This window comes from Xyrauchen texanus, chromosome 13 (assembly GCF_025860055.1).
Source record: "Xyrauchen texanus isolate HMW12.3.18 chromosome 13, RBS_HiC_50CHRs, whole genome shotgun sequence".
NCBI lineage: Eukaryota > Metazoa > Chordata > Actinopteri > Cypriniformes > Catostomidae > Xyrauchen > Xyrauchen texanus.
The window spans coordinates 47,454,084-47,471,583 of NC_068288.1; the positions used below are offsets into that span (position 1 = coordinate 47,454,084).

A 17,500-nucleotide genomic window follows, 5' to 3' on the forward strand; every position below is an offset into this window, starting at 1 on the left:
ACATACACACCATACACACACACACACACACACACACACACACACACACACACTCACTCACTCACTCACTCACTCACACACACTACACACACACATACTGTCTCACACTCACTATACACACACACACACATACTGACACACACACACAGAGCAAAAAAGCATCATTTGCTCTTGCTAACATCAATGATGTAATAAATATACATGACCAGCCAAACGCTTGGACACATTCATTCTTTATTAGGACTTCTGTCCACATGTTAGAATAATAGTCATGAAAACTGTGAAAGAACACAAATGAGAGAATGAAGTGATGATGTAGTGAATGAAGCTCTCCGCTGTAGATTCTGTTCATCTGAGCAGCTCCATGATTGTGTGAATCCTGCTCTGACACACCTCAGACCTTCTGACAGTGATATAGAGCACATATTTCATATTTAACATTCATCTCGTAACGTTATTAATGCTCTAGTAACTGCTGTGTAAACGCATGTATGCCAGCTCTGAGCCGCATTACACCTCTGCAGTGTGAAGATGGCTTTAGTTAACAACGTTTATTAGCATGAACTAACAATGAAGAATACTTCTACAGCACCTCCACGTCTTACACTGAGATCTGTGCATTAAAGTTGTGTATGTTACCGTTAGTTGACCTGACCATGTACAAATGAGCAAGATTAATAAATGCAGTGTAATAGAATTGCTCAGTGCTCATGAAGTGCTTTTATTAAAGTGTGATTGAGTCGTGTTAATCTCTCAAGTGACTGTGAACGTCTCTCCAGCGGTCACGACTGTGGCAGGGACTCTGTAATACAGATTTTGCTCTTTATCCCACCAGTGCTGGTTTCAGACTAGCAACAGCACAGTTCTCATTGACACGCATGTTCGCCACATGAAAGTGAGGGATGTTTTGTTGAAATGCATCAAACGTTCAGTCGTGTTGAAGCAGGTAAGTGACGGTTGATGAGTAAAGTGTTGTGCAGAGCTTGAGCGCGTATAAAGGTGACAGAAAACATGTCCCTCTTCATTAACTGACTAGAAGAAGTGATTTTAATATCAATGTGTGATTATGGTCTGTCTGGTTGTCAGGGCGCCGTGCTCGCTGCCGTATCAAGCCACAAGTTCAACTCCTTTTACGGCGACCCTCCCGAAGACCTGCATGATTTCTCCGAGGACCCCACGTCTTCAGGTACACGATCTTCCAGTCGTTTCTGGATCCTCACAAGCTCTATCAGTCGTATAAAGGTTTAGTCGAGGGGACGTTACTCTCCCGCTCGTTTGGGGTTCCACAGGGGAGGAGACGCACACTTCCTCTATATCTGTGGAGGTGATGGAACGAACACATTTTCAAATACACGAATCTCAAAGGTCTTGTGTAAGCGATCAGGGCATGATGTAATGAACACTTTATATACTAAATGATCTTTTGGTGTTACTGTTTTACATCATTTATGGCTATTATTCAAAGAAATCCTCAGATGTAGTAACTGTGAAATCGTGTGCGTGTGTGTGCATGAGCGTGTGTGTGTAAAGAGCCGCACAAACGCTGTCAGTGTGTGTGTGTGTGTGTAAAGAGCCGCACAAACGCTGTCAGTGTGTGTGTGTGTGTGTGTGTGTGCATGAGTGTGTGTGTGTAAAGAGCCGCACAAACGCTGTCAGTGTGTGTGTGTGTGTAAAGAGCCGCACAAACGCTGTCAGTGTGTGTGTGTGTGTGTAAAGAGCCGCACAAACGCTGTCAGTGTGTGTGTGTGTGTGTGTGTGTGTGTGTGTGTGTGCATGAGTGTGTGTGTGTAAAGAGCCGCACAAACGCTGTCAGTGTGTGTGTGTGTGTGTGTGTGTTCATGCGGTTTACACACAGTTTAATCTTTACATTCCCACTACCCCCCTCTCTGTTCCTCATCTCTTCACAACATGTGCTTTGATTTTTGTCTGAAGTGAGGAGGATTTTTGCAGCCGTCATCAGCTGGTCACAGTCAGAGGAAGTCAAACCAGACTTTATTTCCTGTTTCCGGTGTGGGGGACTCGTTGTCTCATCGTCCTCTACGTTCAGTCACTAGTTTTCTCTGTTATAGTGCAGCGCTCCGCTCGTGTTAAAGCCACACTGCAGAAACATTATTTTTGGCGACAGGACGCTCTCGTCTCAACGCTGTGGTATTTCCCGAGATCTTCACACTGAAATAACCTCACGACCTTTCACTCAGTGTCCATTTCTCTTTTATATTGAGAGATGTTGATTTTGTTCTGGATGTGGTCTGGATCACTACGGCCCTGAAATTGCCACAGACCTTCCGATTCGATTTAACAACGATATTTAGTTGCAGATCCCATTTATATTTCATTGCATTGTGATGCTATCATATATTTAGCCGTTTAACCGCTTTTGTCTCCGAATGTTTCTGAAGATATGAGTTGTGTCTGAAATGACAATTGTTTTCATAATTAGCAAGTCAATCAGCTCATGAATAATAATTAGGCTGCATTATGTTTCATAGGGATAAATGGATGCTAAGCTCAGCTGGATAATCAACAAATAAGAAGACTGATTAACTATGACCTCTTATCGCACATAATGATCCACGTAAAAAAGAAGAAATGCTGCAATACAGAGCGGCACAATCAGCATATGTTTGCGCAAACGCTGCAAGACACGGGCGGTCCTCACTCCAGCAACTGTGTGATGATAATGCCGTTCACAGCATCCCGCGGTCTGATGATTGCAGCTTTTACAGGGAAACTGTTCATTAAAGCAGTGTCAGACAGAGTCTTCACAACACCTCACAAATAAACATGGGGATTAGGAATAATAACAGGAACATTGATCACAGCAGAGGATTTGACTTCTGACAATGAACTGCACAAGTCCAGCTTCCTATATATGAGAATGGATCTATAGATCTGTATAGATCAGGGGTGCCCAACACGTCGATCGTGATCTACCAGTCGATCGCAAAGGCAATGCTGGTAGATCGCACACAATTTAAATGTACTTTTAATAAAAATAAATATAATGTCTTTCCTTCTTTTAGTTTCTGTCTGACTTGCACTTGACGAGTAAATATTGACCAGGCGAGGTTTTGTTTATTCAGTTGCCATGACAACTAGGTTTGCGCATACGCGCCTTCCAAGGACTTCCGAGAACAGAGCGCGAGATTGCGATGCTACTGCCCAGATTAGCTACTGTCTTATTCCATTCAGTTTTGCCTAATCTAGACAGTAGCGTCGCAATCTCGCGCGCTGTTCTCGGAAGTCCTTGGAAGGCGCGTATGCGCAAACCTAGTTGTCATGGCAACTGAATAAACAAAACCTCGCCTGGTCAATATTTACTGGTAAATGCCCTGACTATTGTAATCTATTGTGCTGTAGGTGTTTTGGATTTAGTGTTAAAACTGAATGATATCAACATTGAAAATTATTATATATTTTTTGTATTAATTAGAAGATGAATTCCATGTAGGGATACATGCAGTAGTCCCAACAAGCATTTTCTTATTTTAAATGAAACTGTGTTTTTTTACTTGGTAGATCTTATTGAGTTGCTCATTTAAAAGTAGATCATCACACATAAAAGTGTGGGCACCCCTGGTATAGATAAATGTGTCTATCTGCCAAATCTTTTATTCTTATCAAAACTGAATTCACAATCAAAATGATGAGACTCATGTTTCTATTTCAGTCAGATTAGAATTAAAATCAACATGTATTAAGAAAGTTGAACCGCTATAGGATTATTTTTATTCTTTTATATTCTCCCTTTTCCTCCCCAATTTGTAACGGCCAATTCCCGATGCGCTCGGAGTCCTCGTGGTGGCGTAGTGACTCGCCTCAATCTGGGTGATGGAGGACAAATCTCAGTTGCCTCCACGGCTGAGACCATCAATCCACACATCTTATCACATGACTTATCACATGACTTATCACATGACTTATCACATGACTTATCACATGACCGTGGAGACGTAGCATGTGTAGAGGCGTCACGCTATTCTCCGCGGCATCCATGCACAACTCGCCACACTTTTACACAGTGCTTTTAAATGATGAATTTAACAGAACAGAATATTTTATTAACTTTCATTAAGAGCACAAGGCCATCACACACACACTCACACACACACTCACACACAAACTCACACACTCACTCACACACACTCACACAACAACAACCGCCATTCGCCACTAAGTGGCGGTGACATCACCACGACGCTTGTGCCAGGCTATGTGCACGTTAAGGCCACGTGAATTGTCGAACGCCTGCTGGCAGGTGGTCACGGGACAGATCCAACCGGTGACATGGGTCGAATGACTGAGATGACTGGCTGATGCACCACCTGTGCCCCCTACTGTGCCAACTTGCTGTGCTTTAGCCACCCTGCGCTCTGCTCGTTGTTGTGAGCGTCGCTCCCCTGCCCTCCGTTGTTGTTGGAGGGCGACTGCCTCCAACTGGCCAGCAGCATCCTTCACAAGCCTCCTCCAAAGAGGCCAATATTGACACCGCTGGTACCAGTCATTGGCAAGTCCACTCAGCTCCACATCCTGCTGTACCACATCACTCCATCTCTTCTCCAGCCCGTGCTGCGCCCGCTTAGCCCCCTCTATCCGGCCGAACAGAAACTATTTAGGCATGCGGTGGCCAGGCATGCGGGCTACATGACCCAGCCAACGCAACCTTGCCTGCCAGAGGAGCTCACCGATGGGACTTTGTCCACATCTTTCAAAGACTTGTGAGCTCCTCTCACAATCCAGCCTGGTTAAACCCAGGATGGATCTTAGGCAGGCCAGCCTAAATGTTTCTAGCCGGCGATGATGTTCCATTAGGGGGGTCCACGTTTCGCAAGCATAGAGAAGGGAGGGAATGACCGTGGCCGAGAATACCTGAAGCTTCGTGCGGAGCGACAAACCTGGTAGCTTCCACACAGCGTTACGCAACCGATGAAAAGATAATGCCACACGACTGATTCGGAGTGAGACCTCTGCTGTCAAACCGGAGCTGGTCATAAGCACGCTTCCCAGGTATGGAAAACTCTCCACAACTGCCCCATCACCAATTGGGAGCTGTGGGGGTGTAGTGTCCGATGGTACATAATACCCAGGAAGGTGCTTTGTTTTGGTTGGGCTGATGGTAAGGCCCCATCTCTTGGTGGCAAGCTCCAGGTTCATCAGCAGCGCCTCCAACTCCTCCTCTGAGTGAGCAGCAATCACCAGATCATCAGCATACATAATGTGGTTGACCAATAGGGAGCATCCCTTGACCGCACCCGGGCATCGATCAACTTCCCATTATATCTGTACCAGATGGAAATTCCTCCAGTACAGCCATCGAAGGCTTCACGAACCACGTGGTCGAAATAGATATTAAATAATGTGGGAGCCAGAGGACATCCCTGTCGCACTCCCAGGTGAACAGGGAATGGCTCCGACTCCCGGCCACGTAGTTTTACCCGGGCCCGCTCACCGTCATGAAGGTCCTTAATGATCGCGAGCAGCGGGTCTGGGACTCCGAAAGCACGAAGAACAACCCAGAGCCCAGAGCTACTGATGGTATCATAGGCCTTGACCAGGTCAATAAAGCAGAGATGTAGGTCTTTCTGGAATTCCCTACACCTCTGCTGTAGCAGACGGACAGAGAATATGGCATCCGTGCAAGACCGGCCCTTCCTGAAACCACATTGGGGCTCCGCAAGTCTCTCCTCAGCGTGCCTGGCAAGGCGATGTTGAATAATCCTTGCCAGGACCTTTCCCGGCACACTGAGGAGTGAGATGCCCCTATAGTTATTACAATCTGAGCGGTCCCCCTTTTTAAAGAGAGGGACCACCAGGGCATCCTTCCAATCCTGCGGAACCCGCCCAGTGGTCCAGACTGTTGTTATGATGTCATGTAGGGCAGTCTGTGCACAAACGCCACCCTCCCTCAGCATTTCACTGGGGAGATCATCTCTGCCCGGTGCCTTTCCTGGTCTCAAGCTCCGGATCGCCTTCAGTACTTCCTCCAAAGATGGCACCTCAGCCAGCCACCCACAGGGAGCGACTTCTTCCTCCATTATTTGTGGCACCGCAGCCCCAGCAGGATCATCCCCACTTTGTCCCACAATGTTTTCCAGGCTCGGGGACTTCCCCTCCCCCAGGACCTCACAGAAATGCTCAGCAAATCTGCAAACCTGTTTCTGGGGGTCGGAGATTGGATCACCGTTTTTTCCCCTAATGATGGTAATAGGTGTGGCGCTGCAAGTAACTTTTTTTTGATGGAATTAAAGAGTGATTTGTGATCACGGGCGACTGAGGCAGACTCCATCTCCTCAGCAACCCGCGACCACCAACCATCCTTGCAGTGCCTCACGGCTCTCCGAACCTCCGAGCGAAGGCTGCGGTAAGCCTCCTCATTCTCTGACGTGGGATGCTGTAGACGATGAGAGTGGGCCTGTCGCTTTTTCTCAGCCAGCCTGAACACCTCCTGATGATGTTGTGTGGATGCGCCGATGCTGGAACAGTGTGTTGGTAATTACAAGCCCATGAGCTGCACAAAAATCTAGCAGCCTCCTGCCATTGTTATTGAGCTGATCAGGCCCATGTCTTCCAATAACTCCTGACCAGGTGCCAGCATCATGACCAACTCGGGCATTGAAATCACCCAACATGATGATTCTATCCCGAGGGGCCACTTTAGCCAACACCTGTAACAGGAGGTCATAGAAGGCATTTGACTCATCGGCCTTTCCCGCATCCCTCCACGGATGTTCGTCTTTGGTGGGGGCATAAATAACCATGACCACCACTCCTCGCCTCTGGTTGATGGGAAGGCGAACCCAAAGTAACCTGGGGCTCACAGCTTCCCACACCTCACCGCCACGTTCCCACGCTGCCTTCATTCTTTTGTTCAGAAGAAGAGCCACTCCCTGTTGTTTGGCAGTCACCTGTCCCGAGTAGAGGACAGTCCGTCCCGAGTAGAGGACAGTCCATCCCTCATAGTGGCAAGAGCCAGAGCCGGTCCACCGGACCTCCTGAACACCACAAAGATCCAGGCGGTACCGGTCCAGCTCCCGACAGAGGATTGGCCGCCTCTCCTCCACTGTGAGTGTTCGAACATTCCACGTGGCCATCCATAGTGGATTTTTGTTGTTTCTGGAGGAGCCCTGAGGGTGAGGATTCAGTCTCCTGGCTCTGCCTGATGGAGTTTGGCCAGGAGACATCATAGACGCCTGTCCCCCCAGGGCCTCCGGCACTAGCTTAATTGCATATGTGCATTGTGGTTTAGTGGTAATCAATTGAAGGTGGAGGGGTTACCAGACCCTCGCACCCGTCCAGAGCCCCCATTTGGTCGCTGTAAAGCACCATGACAGAGAGGGGAGGGAACAGTCTTTATTGCCCAATGGCGCTGCCCACAACGTTGCCCGTCCGGCACCATGCGGAGGTAGGGGGTTGTTTAGCCGGACAGTCTCTCACACACACACACACACACAAATTCACTCACACTCATTCACATACACACACACAGTTCAGCAGTGATTGAGTTGTGTAGTGGAGAAGTTGTTCAGCCGCGAGATCTTTTCACTGTGTGATGAGAGGAAATGTTTGGTTCGACCTGGCAACCCGCGTGAGCTTCGAGTCTGGGGAGGAGGGGCGGGGGAGACAACTGTCTCCAATATTTTGAATTTGGACTGCAGTACCCATTTTAAAAGCTTGGTGTCAATAGCCTAGTTTCCATCCACCTTTCGTGCTATTTTGTTATCGACAAAGTGAAAATTTGGAAAATAAAATTGTGACATTTGCCGCCACCTGCCTGTTTCCATTGAAATTGACTCTTATGGATAAAAATGGTGTGTGATGACATCATGCCTGAAAAAAACACTTTGTCACATAAGTTTTGGTTTATCACAACAGAAATCCGCTCTGAAGTCGTTTCCATACAGAAATGTGTGTTTAGCTCTAATTCGCCTCCCAGATGTCCCTCATTTTTTCCTCTGAAGTTTTGGTAAAATGGGGAGATTGAGACAATTAATTAAAATTAGCAGTTACTGTCATTTTAATTAACAAATAAAAGCGATCAAAAGGGAGCAGTTGCTCTTCTGATGGGACTGTAATATCGGTCCTGATGTTGCACCTATCGCAGGTTGCCATCGGTTACGACCCGAAAGCGTATCGTCATGACCCTGTTCAAGCTGATCACCTGATTCTCCAATAGTGGAGAAACTTTCAGTGTCAGGATCATCATGGATGTGTTTATGATGTGTGACAGATATTAAAGAAACATTGATGCGTGTAATATCCGTGTTACATACATGATACATTCCTGATATTCAATAAACATCTAATCTAAAGCATCACAACTGCATCATGTCCCGCAGATTTCTCCGGTGACTTTAACCACCAACTGAACTTGATCATCATCTAAATTAATATTTTCTGAAGCAGTAAATGAGATCTGAGGTAAAGACGGTTCGATTTAAAGTATTAAAATGTTCAGAAGCCGTTTTTCTGAATGTGAACTCAACATTGGACAAATAGCTCTGATAGTTTATAATCTTGAGAAAAGTCTAGAACATTCTGAGAGTCATTCAGATGACTTCATTCATCTACAGAACCGAGTAAAGATCATTTCCGTTTGAGGAAAGGCCAGATCTACTTCCAGGTATTAGATCAATACAACACTGGGCAGCCTTACAAGACCACTCTTTGTAATGAGAAGTGAACTGGGAAGTGTCTCAACATTATCGTTTTTTTCATTTGGTAATGAATTTTTTTAATTGAATCTTTTATTTTTTATTTTTTTTTTTTTTTGGCAAAACATCTGAAAAATCTGGGGAAAAAGTACACACACAACTCACTCACACACAAAAGTCACTCATGCACGCACGATAAAAATGAAATTAACTCACTCAAAAAACGATAGCGTGCTTGCGTGAGTGAGTTTTGTGTGTGTGTGTGTGTGTGTGTGTGTGTGTGTGTATGTATATGAGAGTGTGTGTGTGTGTGTGTGTGTGTGTGTGTGTCTCTCTGCTGTGTGAACTGACGGTGTTGTTGTGGTTGTTTTAATGCTGCTGTACTGTAGGAATGCTTGCTGCAGAAAGTAGGTATCTCTCACAGCCTTGGTCTTCTTCATCATCATCATCATCATCATCTCTGTTGTCCTGCATGCACCTCAGACCGTCCGTCTGTCTGTCTTTGATCATTGCACACACGATTAATGACCGTTAACATCTAATAAAACTTAGTGTCTGTTTCTGTCTGATATGAATAATAACACTATCAGTCGTGTGTGTGTGTGTGTGTGTGTGTGTGTGTGTGTGTGTGTGTGTGTGTGTGTGTGTGTGTGTGTGTGTGTGTGTGTGTGTGTGTGTGTGTGTGTGTGTGTGTGTGTGTGTGTGTGTGTGTGTGTGTGTGTGTGTGTGTGTGTGTGTGTGTGTGAACGGAGTTCAGATTGAGATACTTGGGTTTGAATCATTTCACTGTCTGTTTTTTAATTCATGTACACAAATGTTCAATACTTCCTGTGATTGTGACTGCTGTGTGTGTGTGTGTGTGTGTGTTTAGGGGCAGTGTCTCAAGTTCTGGACAGTCTAGAAGAGATCCACGCATTGACAGACTGCAGTGAGAAAGATCTGGACTTCCTGCACAGCGTCTTCCAGGACCAACATCTGCACACACTGCTAGATGTGAGTACAGCACACACACACACATGATTCAGGCTGCCGAAGTCGCCAGTTCCGTTCTGATTGGCTGACATCACAGATCTTTCTGGAGTCCGTGCACATATGTTTTTTTAATCTGGAACCAAAGCATTATAGGTGATACACAGCATGCAGAACAAACCACTTCCTGTGAACAACTGAACAATAATCCTCATTATCTCGACACTCAGCAGAATGTGTTACACAGCGATTGACTGATAGATTTATTAACACACCAGAATTGTAACTTCAGCTTTTTTATGTCCTTGTAATGAATCACTTTTGGTCTTATAAGTGTGAGTTTGACTGACAGCAGACAGAAATTGATTGTTGTGTATTAGTCATGTAGTGACACACACTCGCCCACTGTCTAGACACCATCAAAACTCCTGCTGAACTCAAATGGCGAGTGAACTTTATAATCAGTCATCATCATGTCAAACGATAAAACCCCTGAAACTGAACACATTAATTTGGCAGATAAAGTCAGCACAGATCAGAAGTGAATCGCTCGTTCAGTCTGATTGGCTTCAGTGTTTGTGTGCGGATGGATGCGGTGAAGAGCTACTGGTGAAAGACAAGATGGCTCCGCTGATGGCTGCTTCGGTGTGGAGCTCTCTAGCGTTTTACTTTTGTATGTCATGTGTTTGTCACTCTCTCCTAATCAGTTTCACCAGGGATGAACTGCTGAATAAACTGCTCATTTTTTAAGTTTTATTAGACATCTTAGTTGGAGGCGCATTATCCCTATTATAGGTTTATATCCCGCAACAAGCATGTGTGAATGCAGCGTTGCAACATCTGTCTGATCACAGACACGGAGCACAACACCGGGACTCTCTTATCATTATTCTGGGAGACTTTAATAAAGCTAACCTCACCCGTGAGCAGTCAAATACAAACATCACATGCCCCAGCAGAGACAGAAATATACTGCACTACAGCTACACCTCTATATAGGATGCATATCGCTCTGAACCACATGCAGCTTTAGGAATCTCCGATCACTGTCTGGTTCATCTTCTCCCAACCAACAAGCAGAAACTTAAACGATGGACTGATGAAGCAGAGCTGGAACTACAAGCCTGCTTTGACTGCACTGATTGGAGTGTTTTTGAGGCTGCAGCCACAGACAGATACTGTGACATCATACATCAGTTTCTGTGAGGATACACGCGTCCCTATTAGGACACTTTTATTGTTCATCAATGATAAACAATGGTTTACAGGAAAACTCGGACAGCTTTGTCATGCCAAAGAGGATGCTTACAGAAGTGGGGATGAAATATTGTACAATCAGGCCAGAAACACACTGACTAAGGAAATCAGAGTGGCTAAAAGAAAAACAGTTTTCAGCCATCAAACCTGCATCGGTGTGCAAAGGCCTGAAAAGCATCATCAGTACAAGACACCTCCCCCTCACTCTGTAGGGGGTCAACTAACGTAAACGTGTTTTACTGCAAGTGAAAAGCCCAATCTCACACCCCAATCCCGCTCTGATCTGATCTTCACACACACCCCCCCCCACACTACACAATCTGCACTTATGGCATGTGAGGGAAAATGTGTGCCGGGTCTTCCGGAAACAAAAGACTAGGAAAGCCTCAGACGTTGTTTCACTTGCCTGCGCTGACCAACTGGCCTGCTGTCTTTTGGCACTGTTGCCCTCTGGGTGGCGCTACAGAGCACTGAGAAGAGTTTTTACCCTTTGGCCATTTCCCTCACGAACAATTAAACTGCCTCAGGACTCCCCCATAGTGCAATAGTGTATATACATATCTCACATATTTAATGAAACACCTCTACATACATGACCACTTGCACATGCACCATTCTGTTATATGTCCCATTATTAGTTTTATATCCTGTCTCACTGTAATGTTCTGTGTGCACTTGATTCACCAAAACATATTCCTTGTGTACTTGTGCACACGTGGCAATAAAGCTCATTCTGAAGTTCAGCGTGTTGCTGCTGTTTGCACAAACCGTGTGTGTTCATGCATTGTATATGTGTACATGGTGCACATGTGTGTGAAAATAACTCTGACTCAGAACGAGGAGCTTAGATGATTTGATTATGTTCAAGTGGAATTTATTGTGTGAGAGAGACATCAGGATGGGCTGGTGCAGTGATACAGACAACAAACTCATATATATGTGTATATATATATACATGTCTTCACACACACTGCCGGTTTTAGACGTCTTGGAACAGGAAGGCTTTCTTGTCAACGCTTCTGTTCACCAAGAATTCATTCAGTTGATTAAGGATTACAGAAGACATTTATAATGTTACACATGACTATTTCTATTTCAATCAATTCTTTTCATCCAAGAATCCTGTTGTGCAAAGTGGAGACTCTGATATACTCGTGGTCCCTTTCTGTCCCGTCAGATCCAGTTTGATGTGTGGGAAAGCTTTCATCCTCCTAAAGAACAGTTGACTGATGATAAATGTGTTTCTTGTGCAGGTGTAAAGTGTTTGTTTGAAATGCAAGTGTGCACAATAGTTCAGCAACTGAAGACACTGTACTGCTCTGTACAAACTTCATTAAAGGAATATTCTGGAGTCAGTACGAGTGAAGATCAATCAGCACCGTTTGTGTCATCATGTTGATTACCACAAAAATATATTCCGACTCGTTCCTCCTTTTCTTTAGATGTGTGTCCAGTGAGACACTTCCAATGCAAGTCACTGGGGTTTAATCTGTACACATTAAAATACTGTTTCACAAGTATAAACTCAAGACATAAACAATATGTGTGTTAACATGATTTTACAACTTTACAACTTTGTTGCCATGACGATGTGATGTCAACAAACCCTACAACCCCAAAACGACTGTAAAGATTACAACTTAAACAATTTTACAGCTCAAATAAGACACAAGTTTTAATTAATTTAATTGAAAAATTAATTTACGTGCTTTTGTAAAATTATAAGCACCAAATTAGCACATTATAATGATTTATTTTCTTCCTGGACTGCCGTATTGGGTGCTAAAAATGGGGCTTTGCCATCAGAGGTAAACATTTAATTAAAATCAATAAAGCATAAAATACTTGATTCAAGCAGTTATAATAATTTGCATGTTTTTGATCATTGAATGCATCTTTGGTGAACAGAAGCAAAAGTTTCTTTCAAAAACAAATAATAAAAAAATTAATCATTAATATGTTTATGTATTTTATTCTATAGGAGGAATCATTTCATTCAAACTGCATTTTTAGTCAAGATTTAAAATATTTCATGCAAGAAGTAAAAATCAAACAAAGAACACGTTTCACACATGATGATTTTTATTTGATCAGCGATAACACTTCATCATAATGAACTTAATTATCTACATTAGATAACAGGGACGTCCCAGAACGTTCTCGAGTGATGACACGAATGAATCATTGAACCAGTTCATTGTTGAAAGATGAATAAATGAAAACATCTCCATCTTAACGCTCACCATAACACGACGAGCAAGTGTGACGCCGATCCACCGCTGAGGACACAATGCACTGCAATATTATCACAATATTCATGATGTTTGTTCATTTGAATGACCTGCAAAATAATATGAGCTATTTGAGCCATTCTGAGTGCTGCAGGTGTGTAAGTACAGTGCAACTATATCAGTTATGAGCTCATAAGTGAAGGACCTGGTATTGTCGGCACACTGCTGTCAGAACCGTTGCTAAATGTGTGTTTGATGTGTTTGATGTGTTTCAGCTGTATGATAAAATCAACAGTCGATCTTCACCTCAGATCAGAAACCCTCCCAGTGATGCCGTTCAGAGAGCGAAAGAGGTGCGTCTAACACTGCACACATTTACTACAGCTTCAGCTCTTTATACTCGCCACTGAACCCTGACTGTCCTCTCACAGGTCCTGGACACCCTTTCCTGTTACCCAGAGAACATGGAGGTGAAAGAACTGAAGAGAATTCTCACTCAGCCGCATTTCATGGTGCGTTCAGTATCTGAGTCGCTCGCGTGTTTCAAATCTTTCTGTTCACGATGACGAATCGTCACAAACGGCTCCGAGTCACAATGAAAACGAGAATGTTTTGAGTCACATAGATGCAGAAAATAAAGTTCACATACATTTGATCAAATTAGCAGACATGCCTAAAACTCATTTCACCTGAAAATCAATAGAAGGCAAATAGTATTTATTTTTATAAATGTAATAAATATAAATATAATTTACAAATACAATCAATGAAGCAATCTTTCCTCCCAATTCTCATTACTGTAAAGTAAAATATATATATATATATATATATAGTGCAATCATAAATGTAAGTATACATTTAATTTATGCTAATTTCAGTCATAAAATAAATTGTGCCTGATAGGATGATTTTCGTGACTATTTCACAGTAATGAGAATAAGATGTTTTTATTGTCATGAAAATTATCGCAGTTGAAAAAAAATTGGGTTTAATTGTCAACCTTTTTGTAAAAGGTTATAAAGGTGTTATATAAGTGCAGACCATTTAACATCTGAAGTAGATATTGACCAAGAGAAGACGCACAATTAAAGGTATTGCAATAACACACGGGATTTTCCAGAACAGAAAAACTAATTAGAGAAATAAAATTCAAAGGGGATTAAACAAAAGTGGCAAAATAATTAGGCTAATATACAGATTCAAAATATACATTAGAGAAAAGGGATATGAAGGGAATAATTAACTTAATTGAAGAAAAATAAATCATAGGTGTCATCTCAGGGAGCCGAGCTTACACGTGTAACCGGAGACGATGCACTATGGGGAACGGTACCCCATCACACTCCCATGTGACATTACACTCCCAGAGTTATAACATCAAATAGTGTTATTCATAAGAGTCACAGTCACTTATGATATAGTGTATATGAATATTCCCACATGTAGTCTGGGATCTGTAGGAACCATATATACACAGTATGTGTTGCACAAGGTTGGGAAAGTAGGTTTTATTTCTTATGGGAGTGTTTAAGACTAAAGGAGCAGTTCAACAGCATGTAATTATGACAACATGGTGGCTGTGTTGATTATAGTTGGTAGCCCACCCGTAATAAGGGCTTGGGCTCCCCCGCATGAAAGTAAGAAGGGCTCTATACAGAGAGGACTTGTGAAGAGATGGACTCCACGTCCTGTAACACGGTTTGGCCACGCCTCTAGTTTAATGCGCTTTGACACCGATAGGGCAATTCTTAGCTTTTGGCAGATTTGGACCACATTCAATGAGCCAGCCTCCAGCGCGTGGTATGCTGATATAGTCGCTAAGTATACCTTGAGCGTTGATGGGGTAAGACCAGCGTCCAACCACTCTTGAAGAATGTCAAAATCTCAGCTATGGGGCAGTTCACTGGGTTTTTACCACATGAAGAGCACCAAATTACAAACACGTGCCAGTTAAGTGCATGGAGTCATCTCGTGGACCGTTTTCTATTCTGTAAAAGGGCATCACCGTCTGATCCAAATCTGGCTCGTCTGATGTGCTCCGTTCAGAGGCCACACATGTATGTTCCACAGCTCTGGATGGGGATGCCAAATCGAACCTTGTGCTTGAGAGATCCAAGCACGAGATCCTCCTCTAATTCTTCCAGCTCAAACTTACCGCCCCGCCGTGCCTCCTCAAGTGGTCCCTTGGGACACTGAAGAGGCGGGTGGGAGGGCACAAGAGGCTGGATCGTCCCTCAGAACGAGGTTGATTCTAGAGCACAACGTCCGGAGATTCATGCCCTCGCTGTGAGGGCAGTCCGTCTCCATGAGAGCTGCTTGTGTGTGGGCGTGGCCCAGGCAGTGAACACCACTTTCGTGCTCATCAGACGGCGAGATGTGCCGTTCGCCTAGGAAACACTTGCGGAACGACATATTTACAAAGACACGAATCACGCAAGTGGCTCTTTAGTTAACATAGTATATATATAAACAGGAGACTGTAACTCCAGCTGCAGCGCTGTGAGAGCGGAAGCGTCTCTGTGCAGGCGCTGGGCACAGGAGACGAGTCGTCCTGTTCATGTCTTGCTGAGAGGTTACGTCCGCTGTAAGTGTATATCGACGGTGTAGCAGACGGGTTCCAAGATGAAGTTCGTAGTCTTGAAGGAAGAACATTCTGAAGAAATGGTGACTGAGCGCCCGCTTATATAGGCCAACTGCATGCCTTAAGGGATGGGAGGCAGCAATTTTTGCAAACCTTTTTTACGCATTTTCACTTTGTCGATAGCAGCGCAAAAAGTGGATGGAAACTAAAAGGAAATGAGCCTATAAATGTTTTACCTTTAGTCATCTCTGCTGGGATAAGAGAAAGTGTTTTAATACAGAAAAAGCTACACACATCAGCTGGAAACAAATTGATTATTAACTTGTTTTCTGTGGGTATTTGTGATGTCGTGTCAGCTGGACGTGTTCAGGTGATCGTGTGCTGTTGAAGTGAGCAGCTGCTGTGACAGTCTGTCGGCTTTAAATACAGTCAAACTGAGCAAGATGGGTGTGTTGTCATGGAGACGCAGGTAACTCAGGGATACAGCATGTGTCAGAGCGACGTGGGTGTTGGGGGGGTGTTGTCATGGAGACACAGGTAACTCAGGGATACAGCAGGTGTCAGAGCGACATGCGTGTGGGGGGGGTGTTGTCATGGAGACGCAGGTAACTCAGGGATACAGCAGGTGTCAGAGCGACGTGCGTGTGGGGGGGGTGTTGTCATGGAGACGCAGGTAACTCAAGGATACAGCAGGTGTCAGAGCGACGTGGGTGGGGGTGTTGAGGGAAACACTCAAGACAGACAGAATTGTTGAGAGAGGAACATCATCATGGAGTTGTACACACAGAGTCACTGACTATTTGCTCTGGAACACAGCGGTGAGGAATCATGGGACATCACGGCACACTTCACTACACTGATTTAAAACTGTGGCTTTAGTTTTTATATGTTAAACGGAGGCTTTTAGTTTAGTTCTTCGTTTTGGCTGAACATTTAACACATATCTGCAGGTTTATATCAGCAAATGTGGAGATATTAGCCATTGAGCAGAAAAATGAGGCATAAGAATTGAGTTTGAGTTTTGAATTGGAGTTGTACTTTTAGTGTTTTCTTTCCAACAATGTGTGATGTGTGTTAACAGTGTGTTGAATATAGAGGAAGGTCTGGATGATTCTTAATGCAGTTTACTTGTTAACGTGTTGAATCCTATTAGCAGCTCTTAGTGTCGGACACAGAGGATTCATGAGCACACTCATACACCTCAAACTCACAAACACTTGCGTTCAAATAATAATACATTATAGCGTGTACTAACGTCATTCAAATAATAATACATTATAGCGTGTGCTAACGTCATTCAAATAATAATACATTATAGCGTGTGCTAACGTCATTCAAATAATAATACATTATAGCGTGTAGCTAACGCTCATTCAAATAATAATACATTATAGCGTGTGCTAACGCTCATTCAAATAATAATACATTATAGCGTGTGCTAACATCATTCAAATAATAATACATTATAGCGTGTGCTAACGTCATTCAAATAATAATACATTATAGCGTGTGCTAACGTCATTCAAATAATAATACATTATAGCGTGTGCTAACGCTCATTCAAATAATAATACATTATAGCGCGTGCTAACGCTCATTCAAGTAATAATACATTATAGCGTGTGCTAACGCTCATTCAAGTAATAATACATTATAGCGTGTGCTAACGCTCATTCAAGTAATAATACATTATAGCGTGTGCTAACGCCATTCAAGTAATAATACATTATAGCGTGTGCTAACGCTCATTCAAGTAATAATACATTATAGCGTGTGCTAACGCTCATTCAAATAATAATACATTATAGCGT

General features: G+C 43.6%; 1 pseudogene; it reads left to right on the forward strand.

The window, feature by feature from the left end:
• Positions 1 to 17,500, forward strand: part of LOC127653541 (peripheral plasma membrane protein CASK-like) — an 84,329-nt pseudogene that overhangs the window by 41,436 nt on the left and 25,393 nt on the right.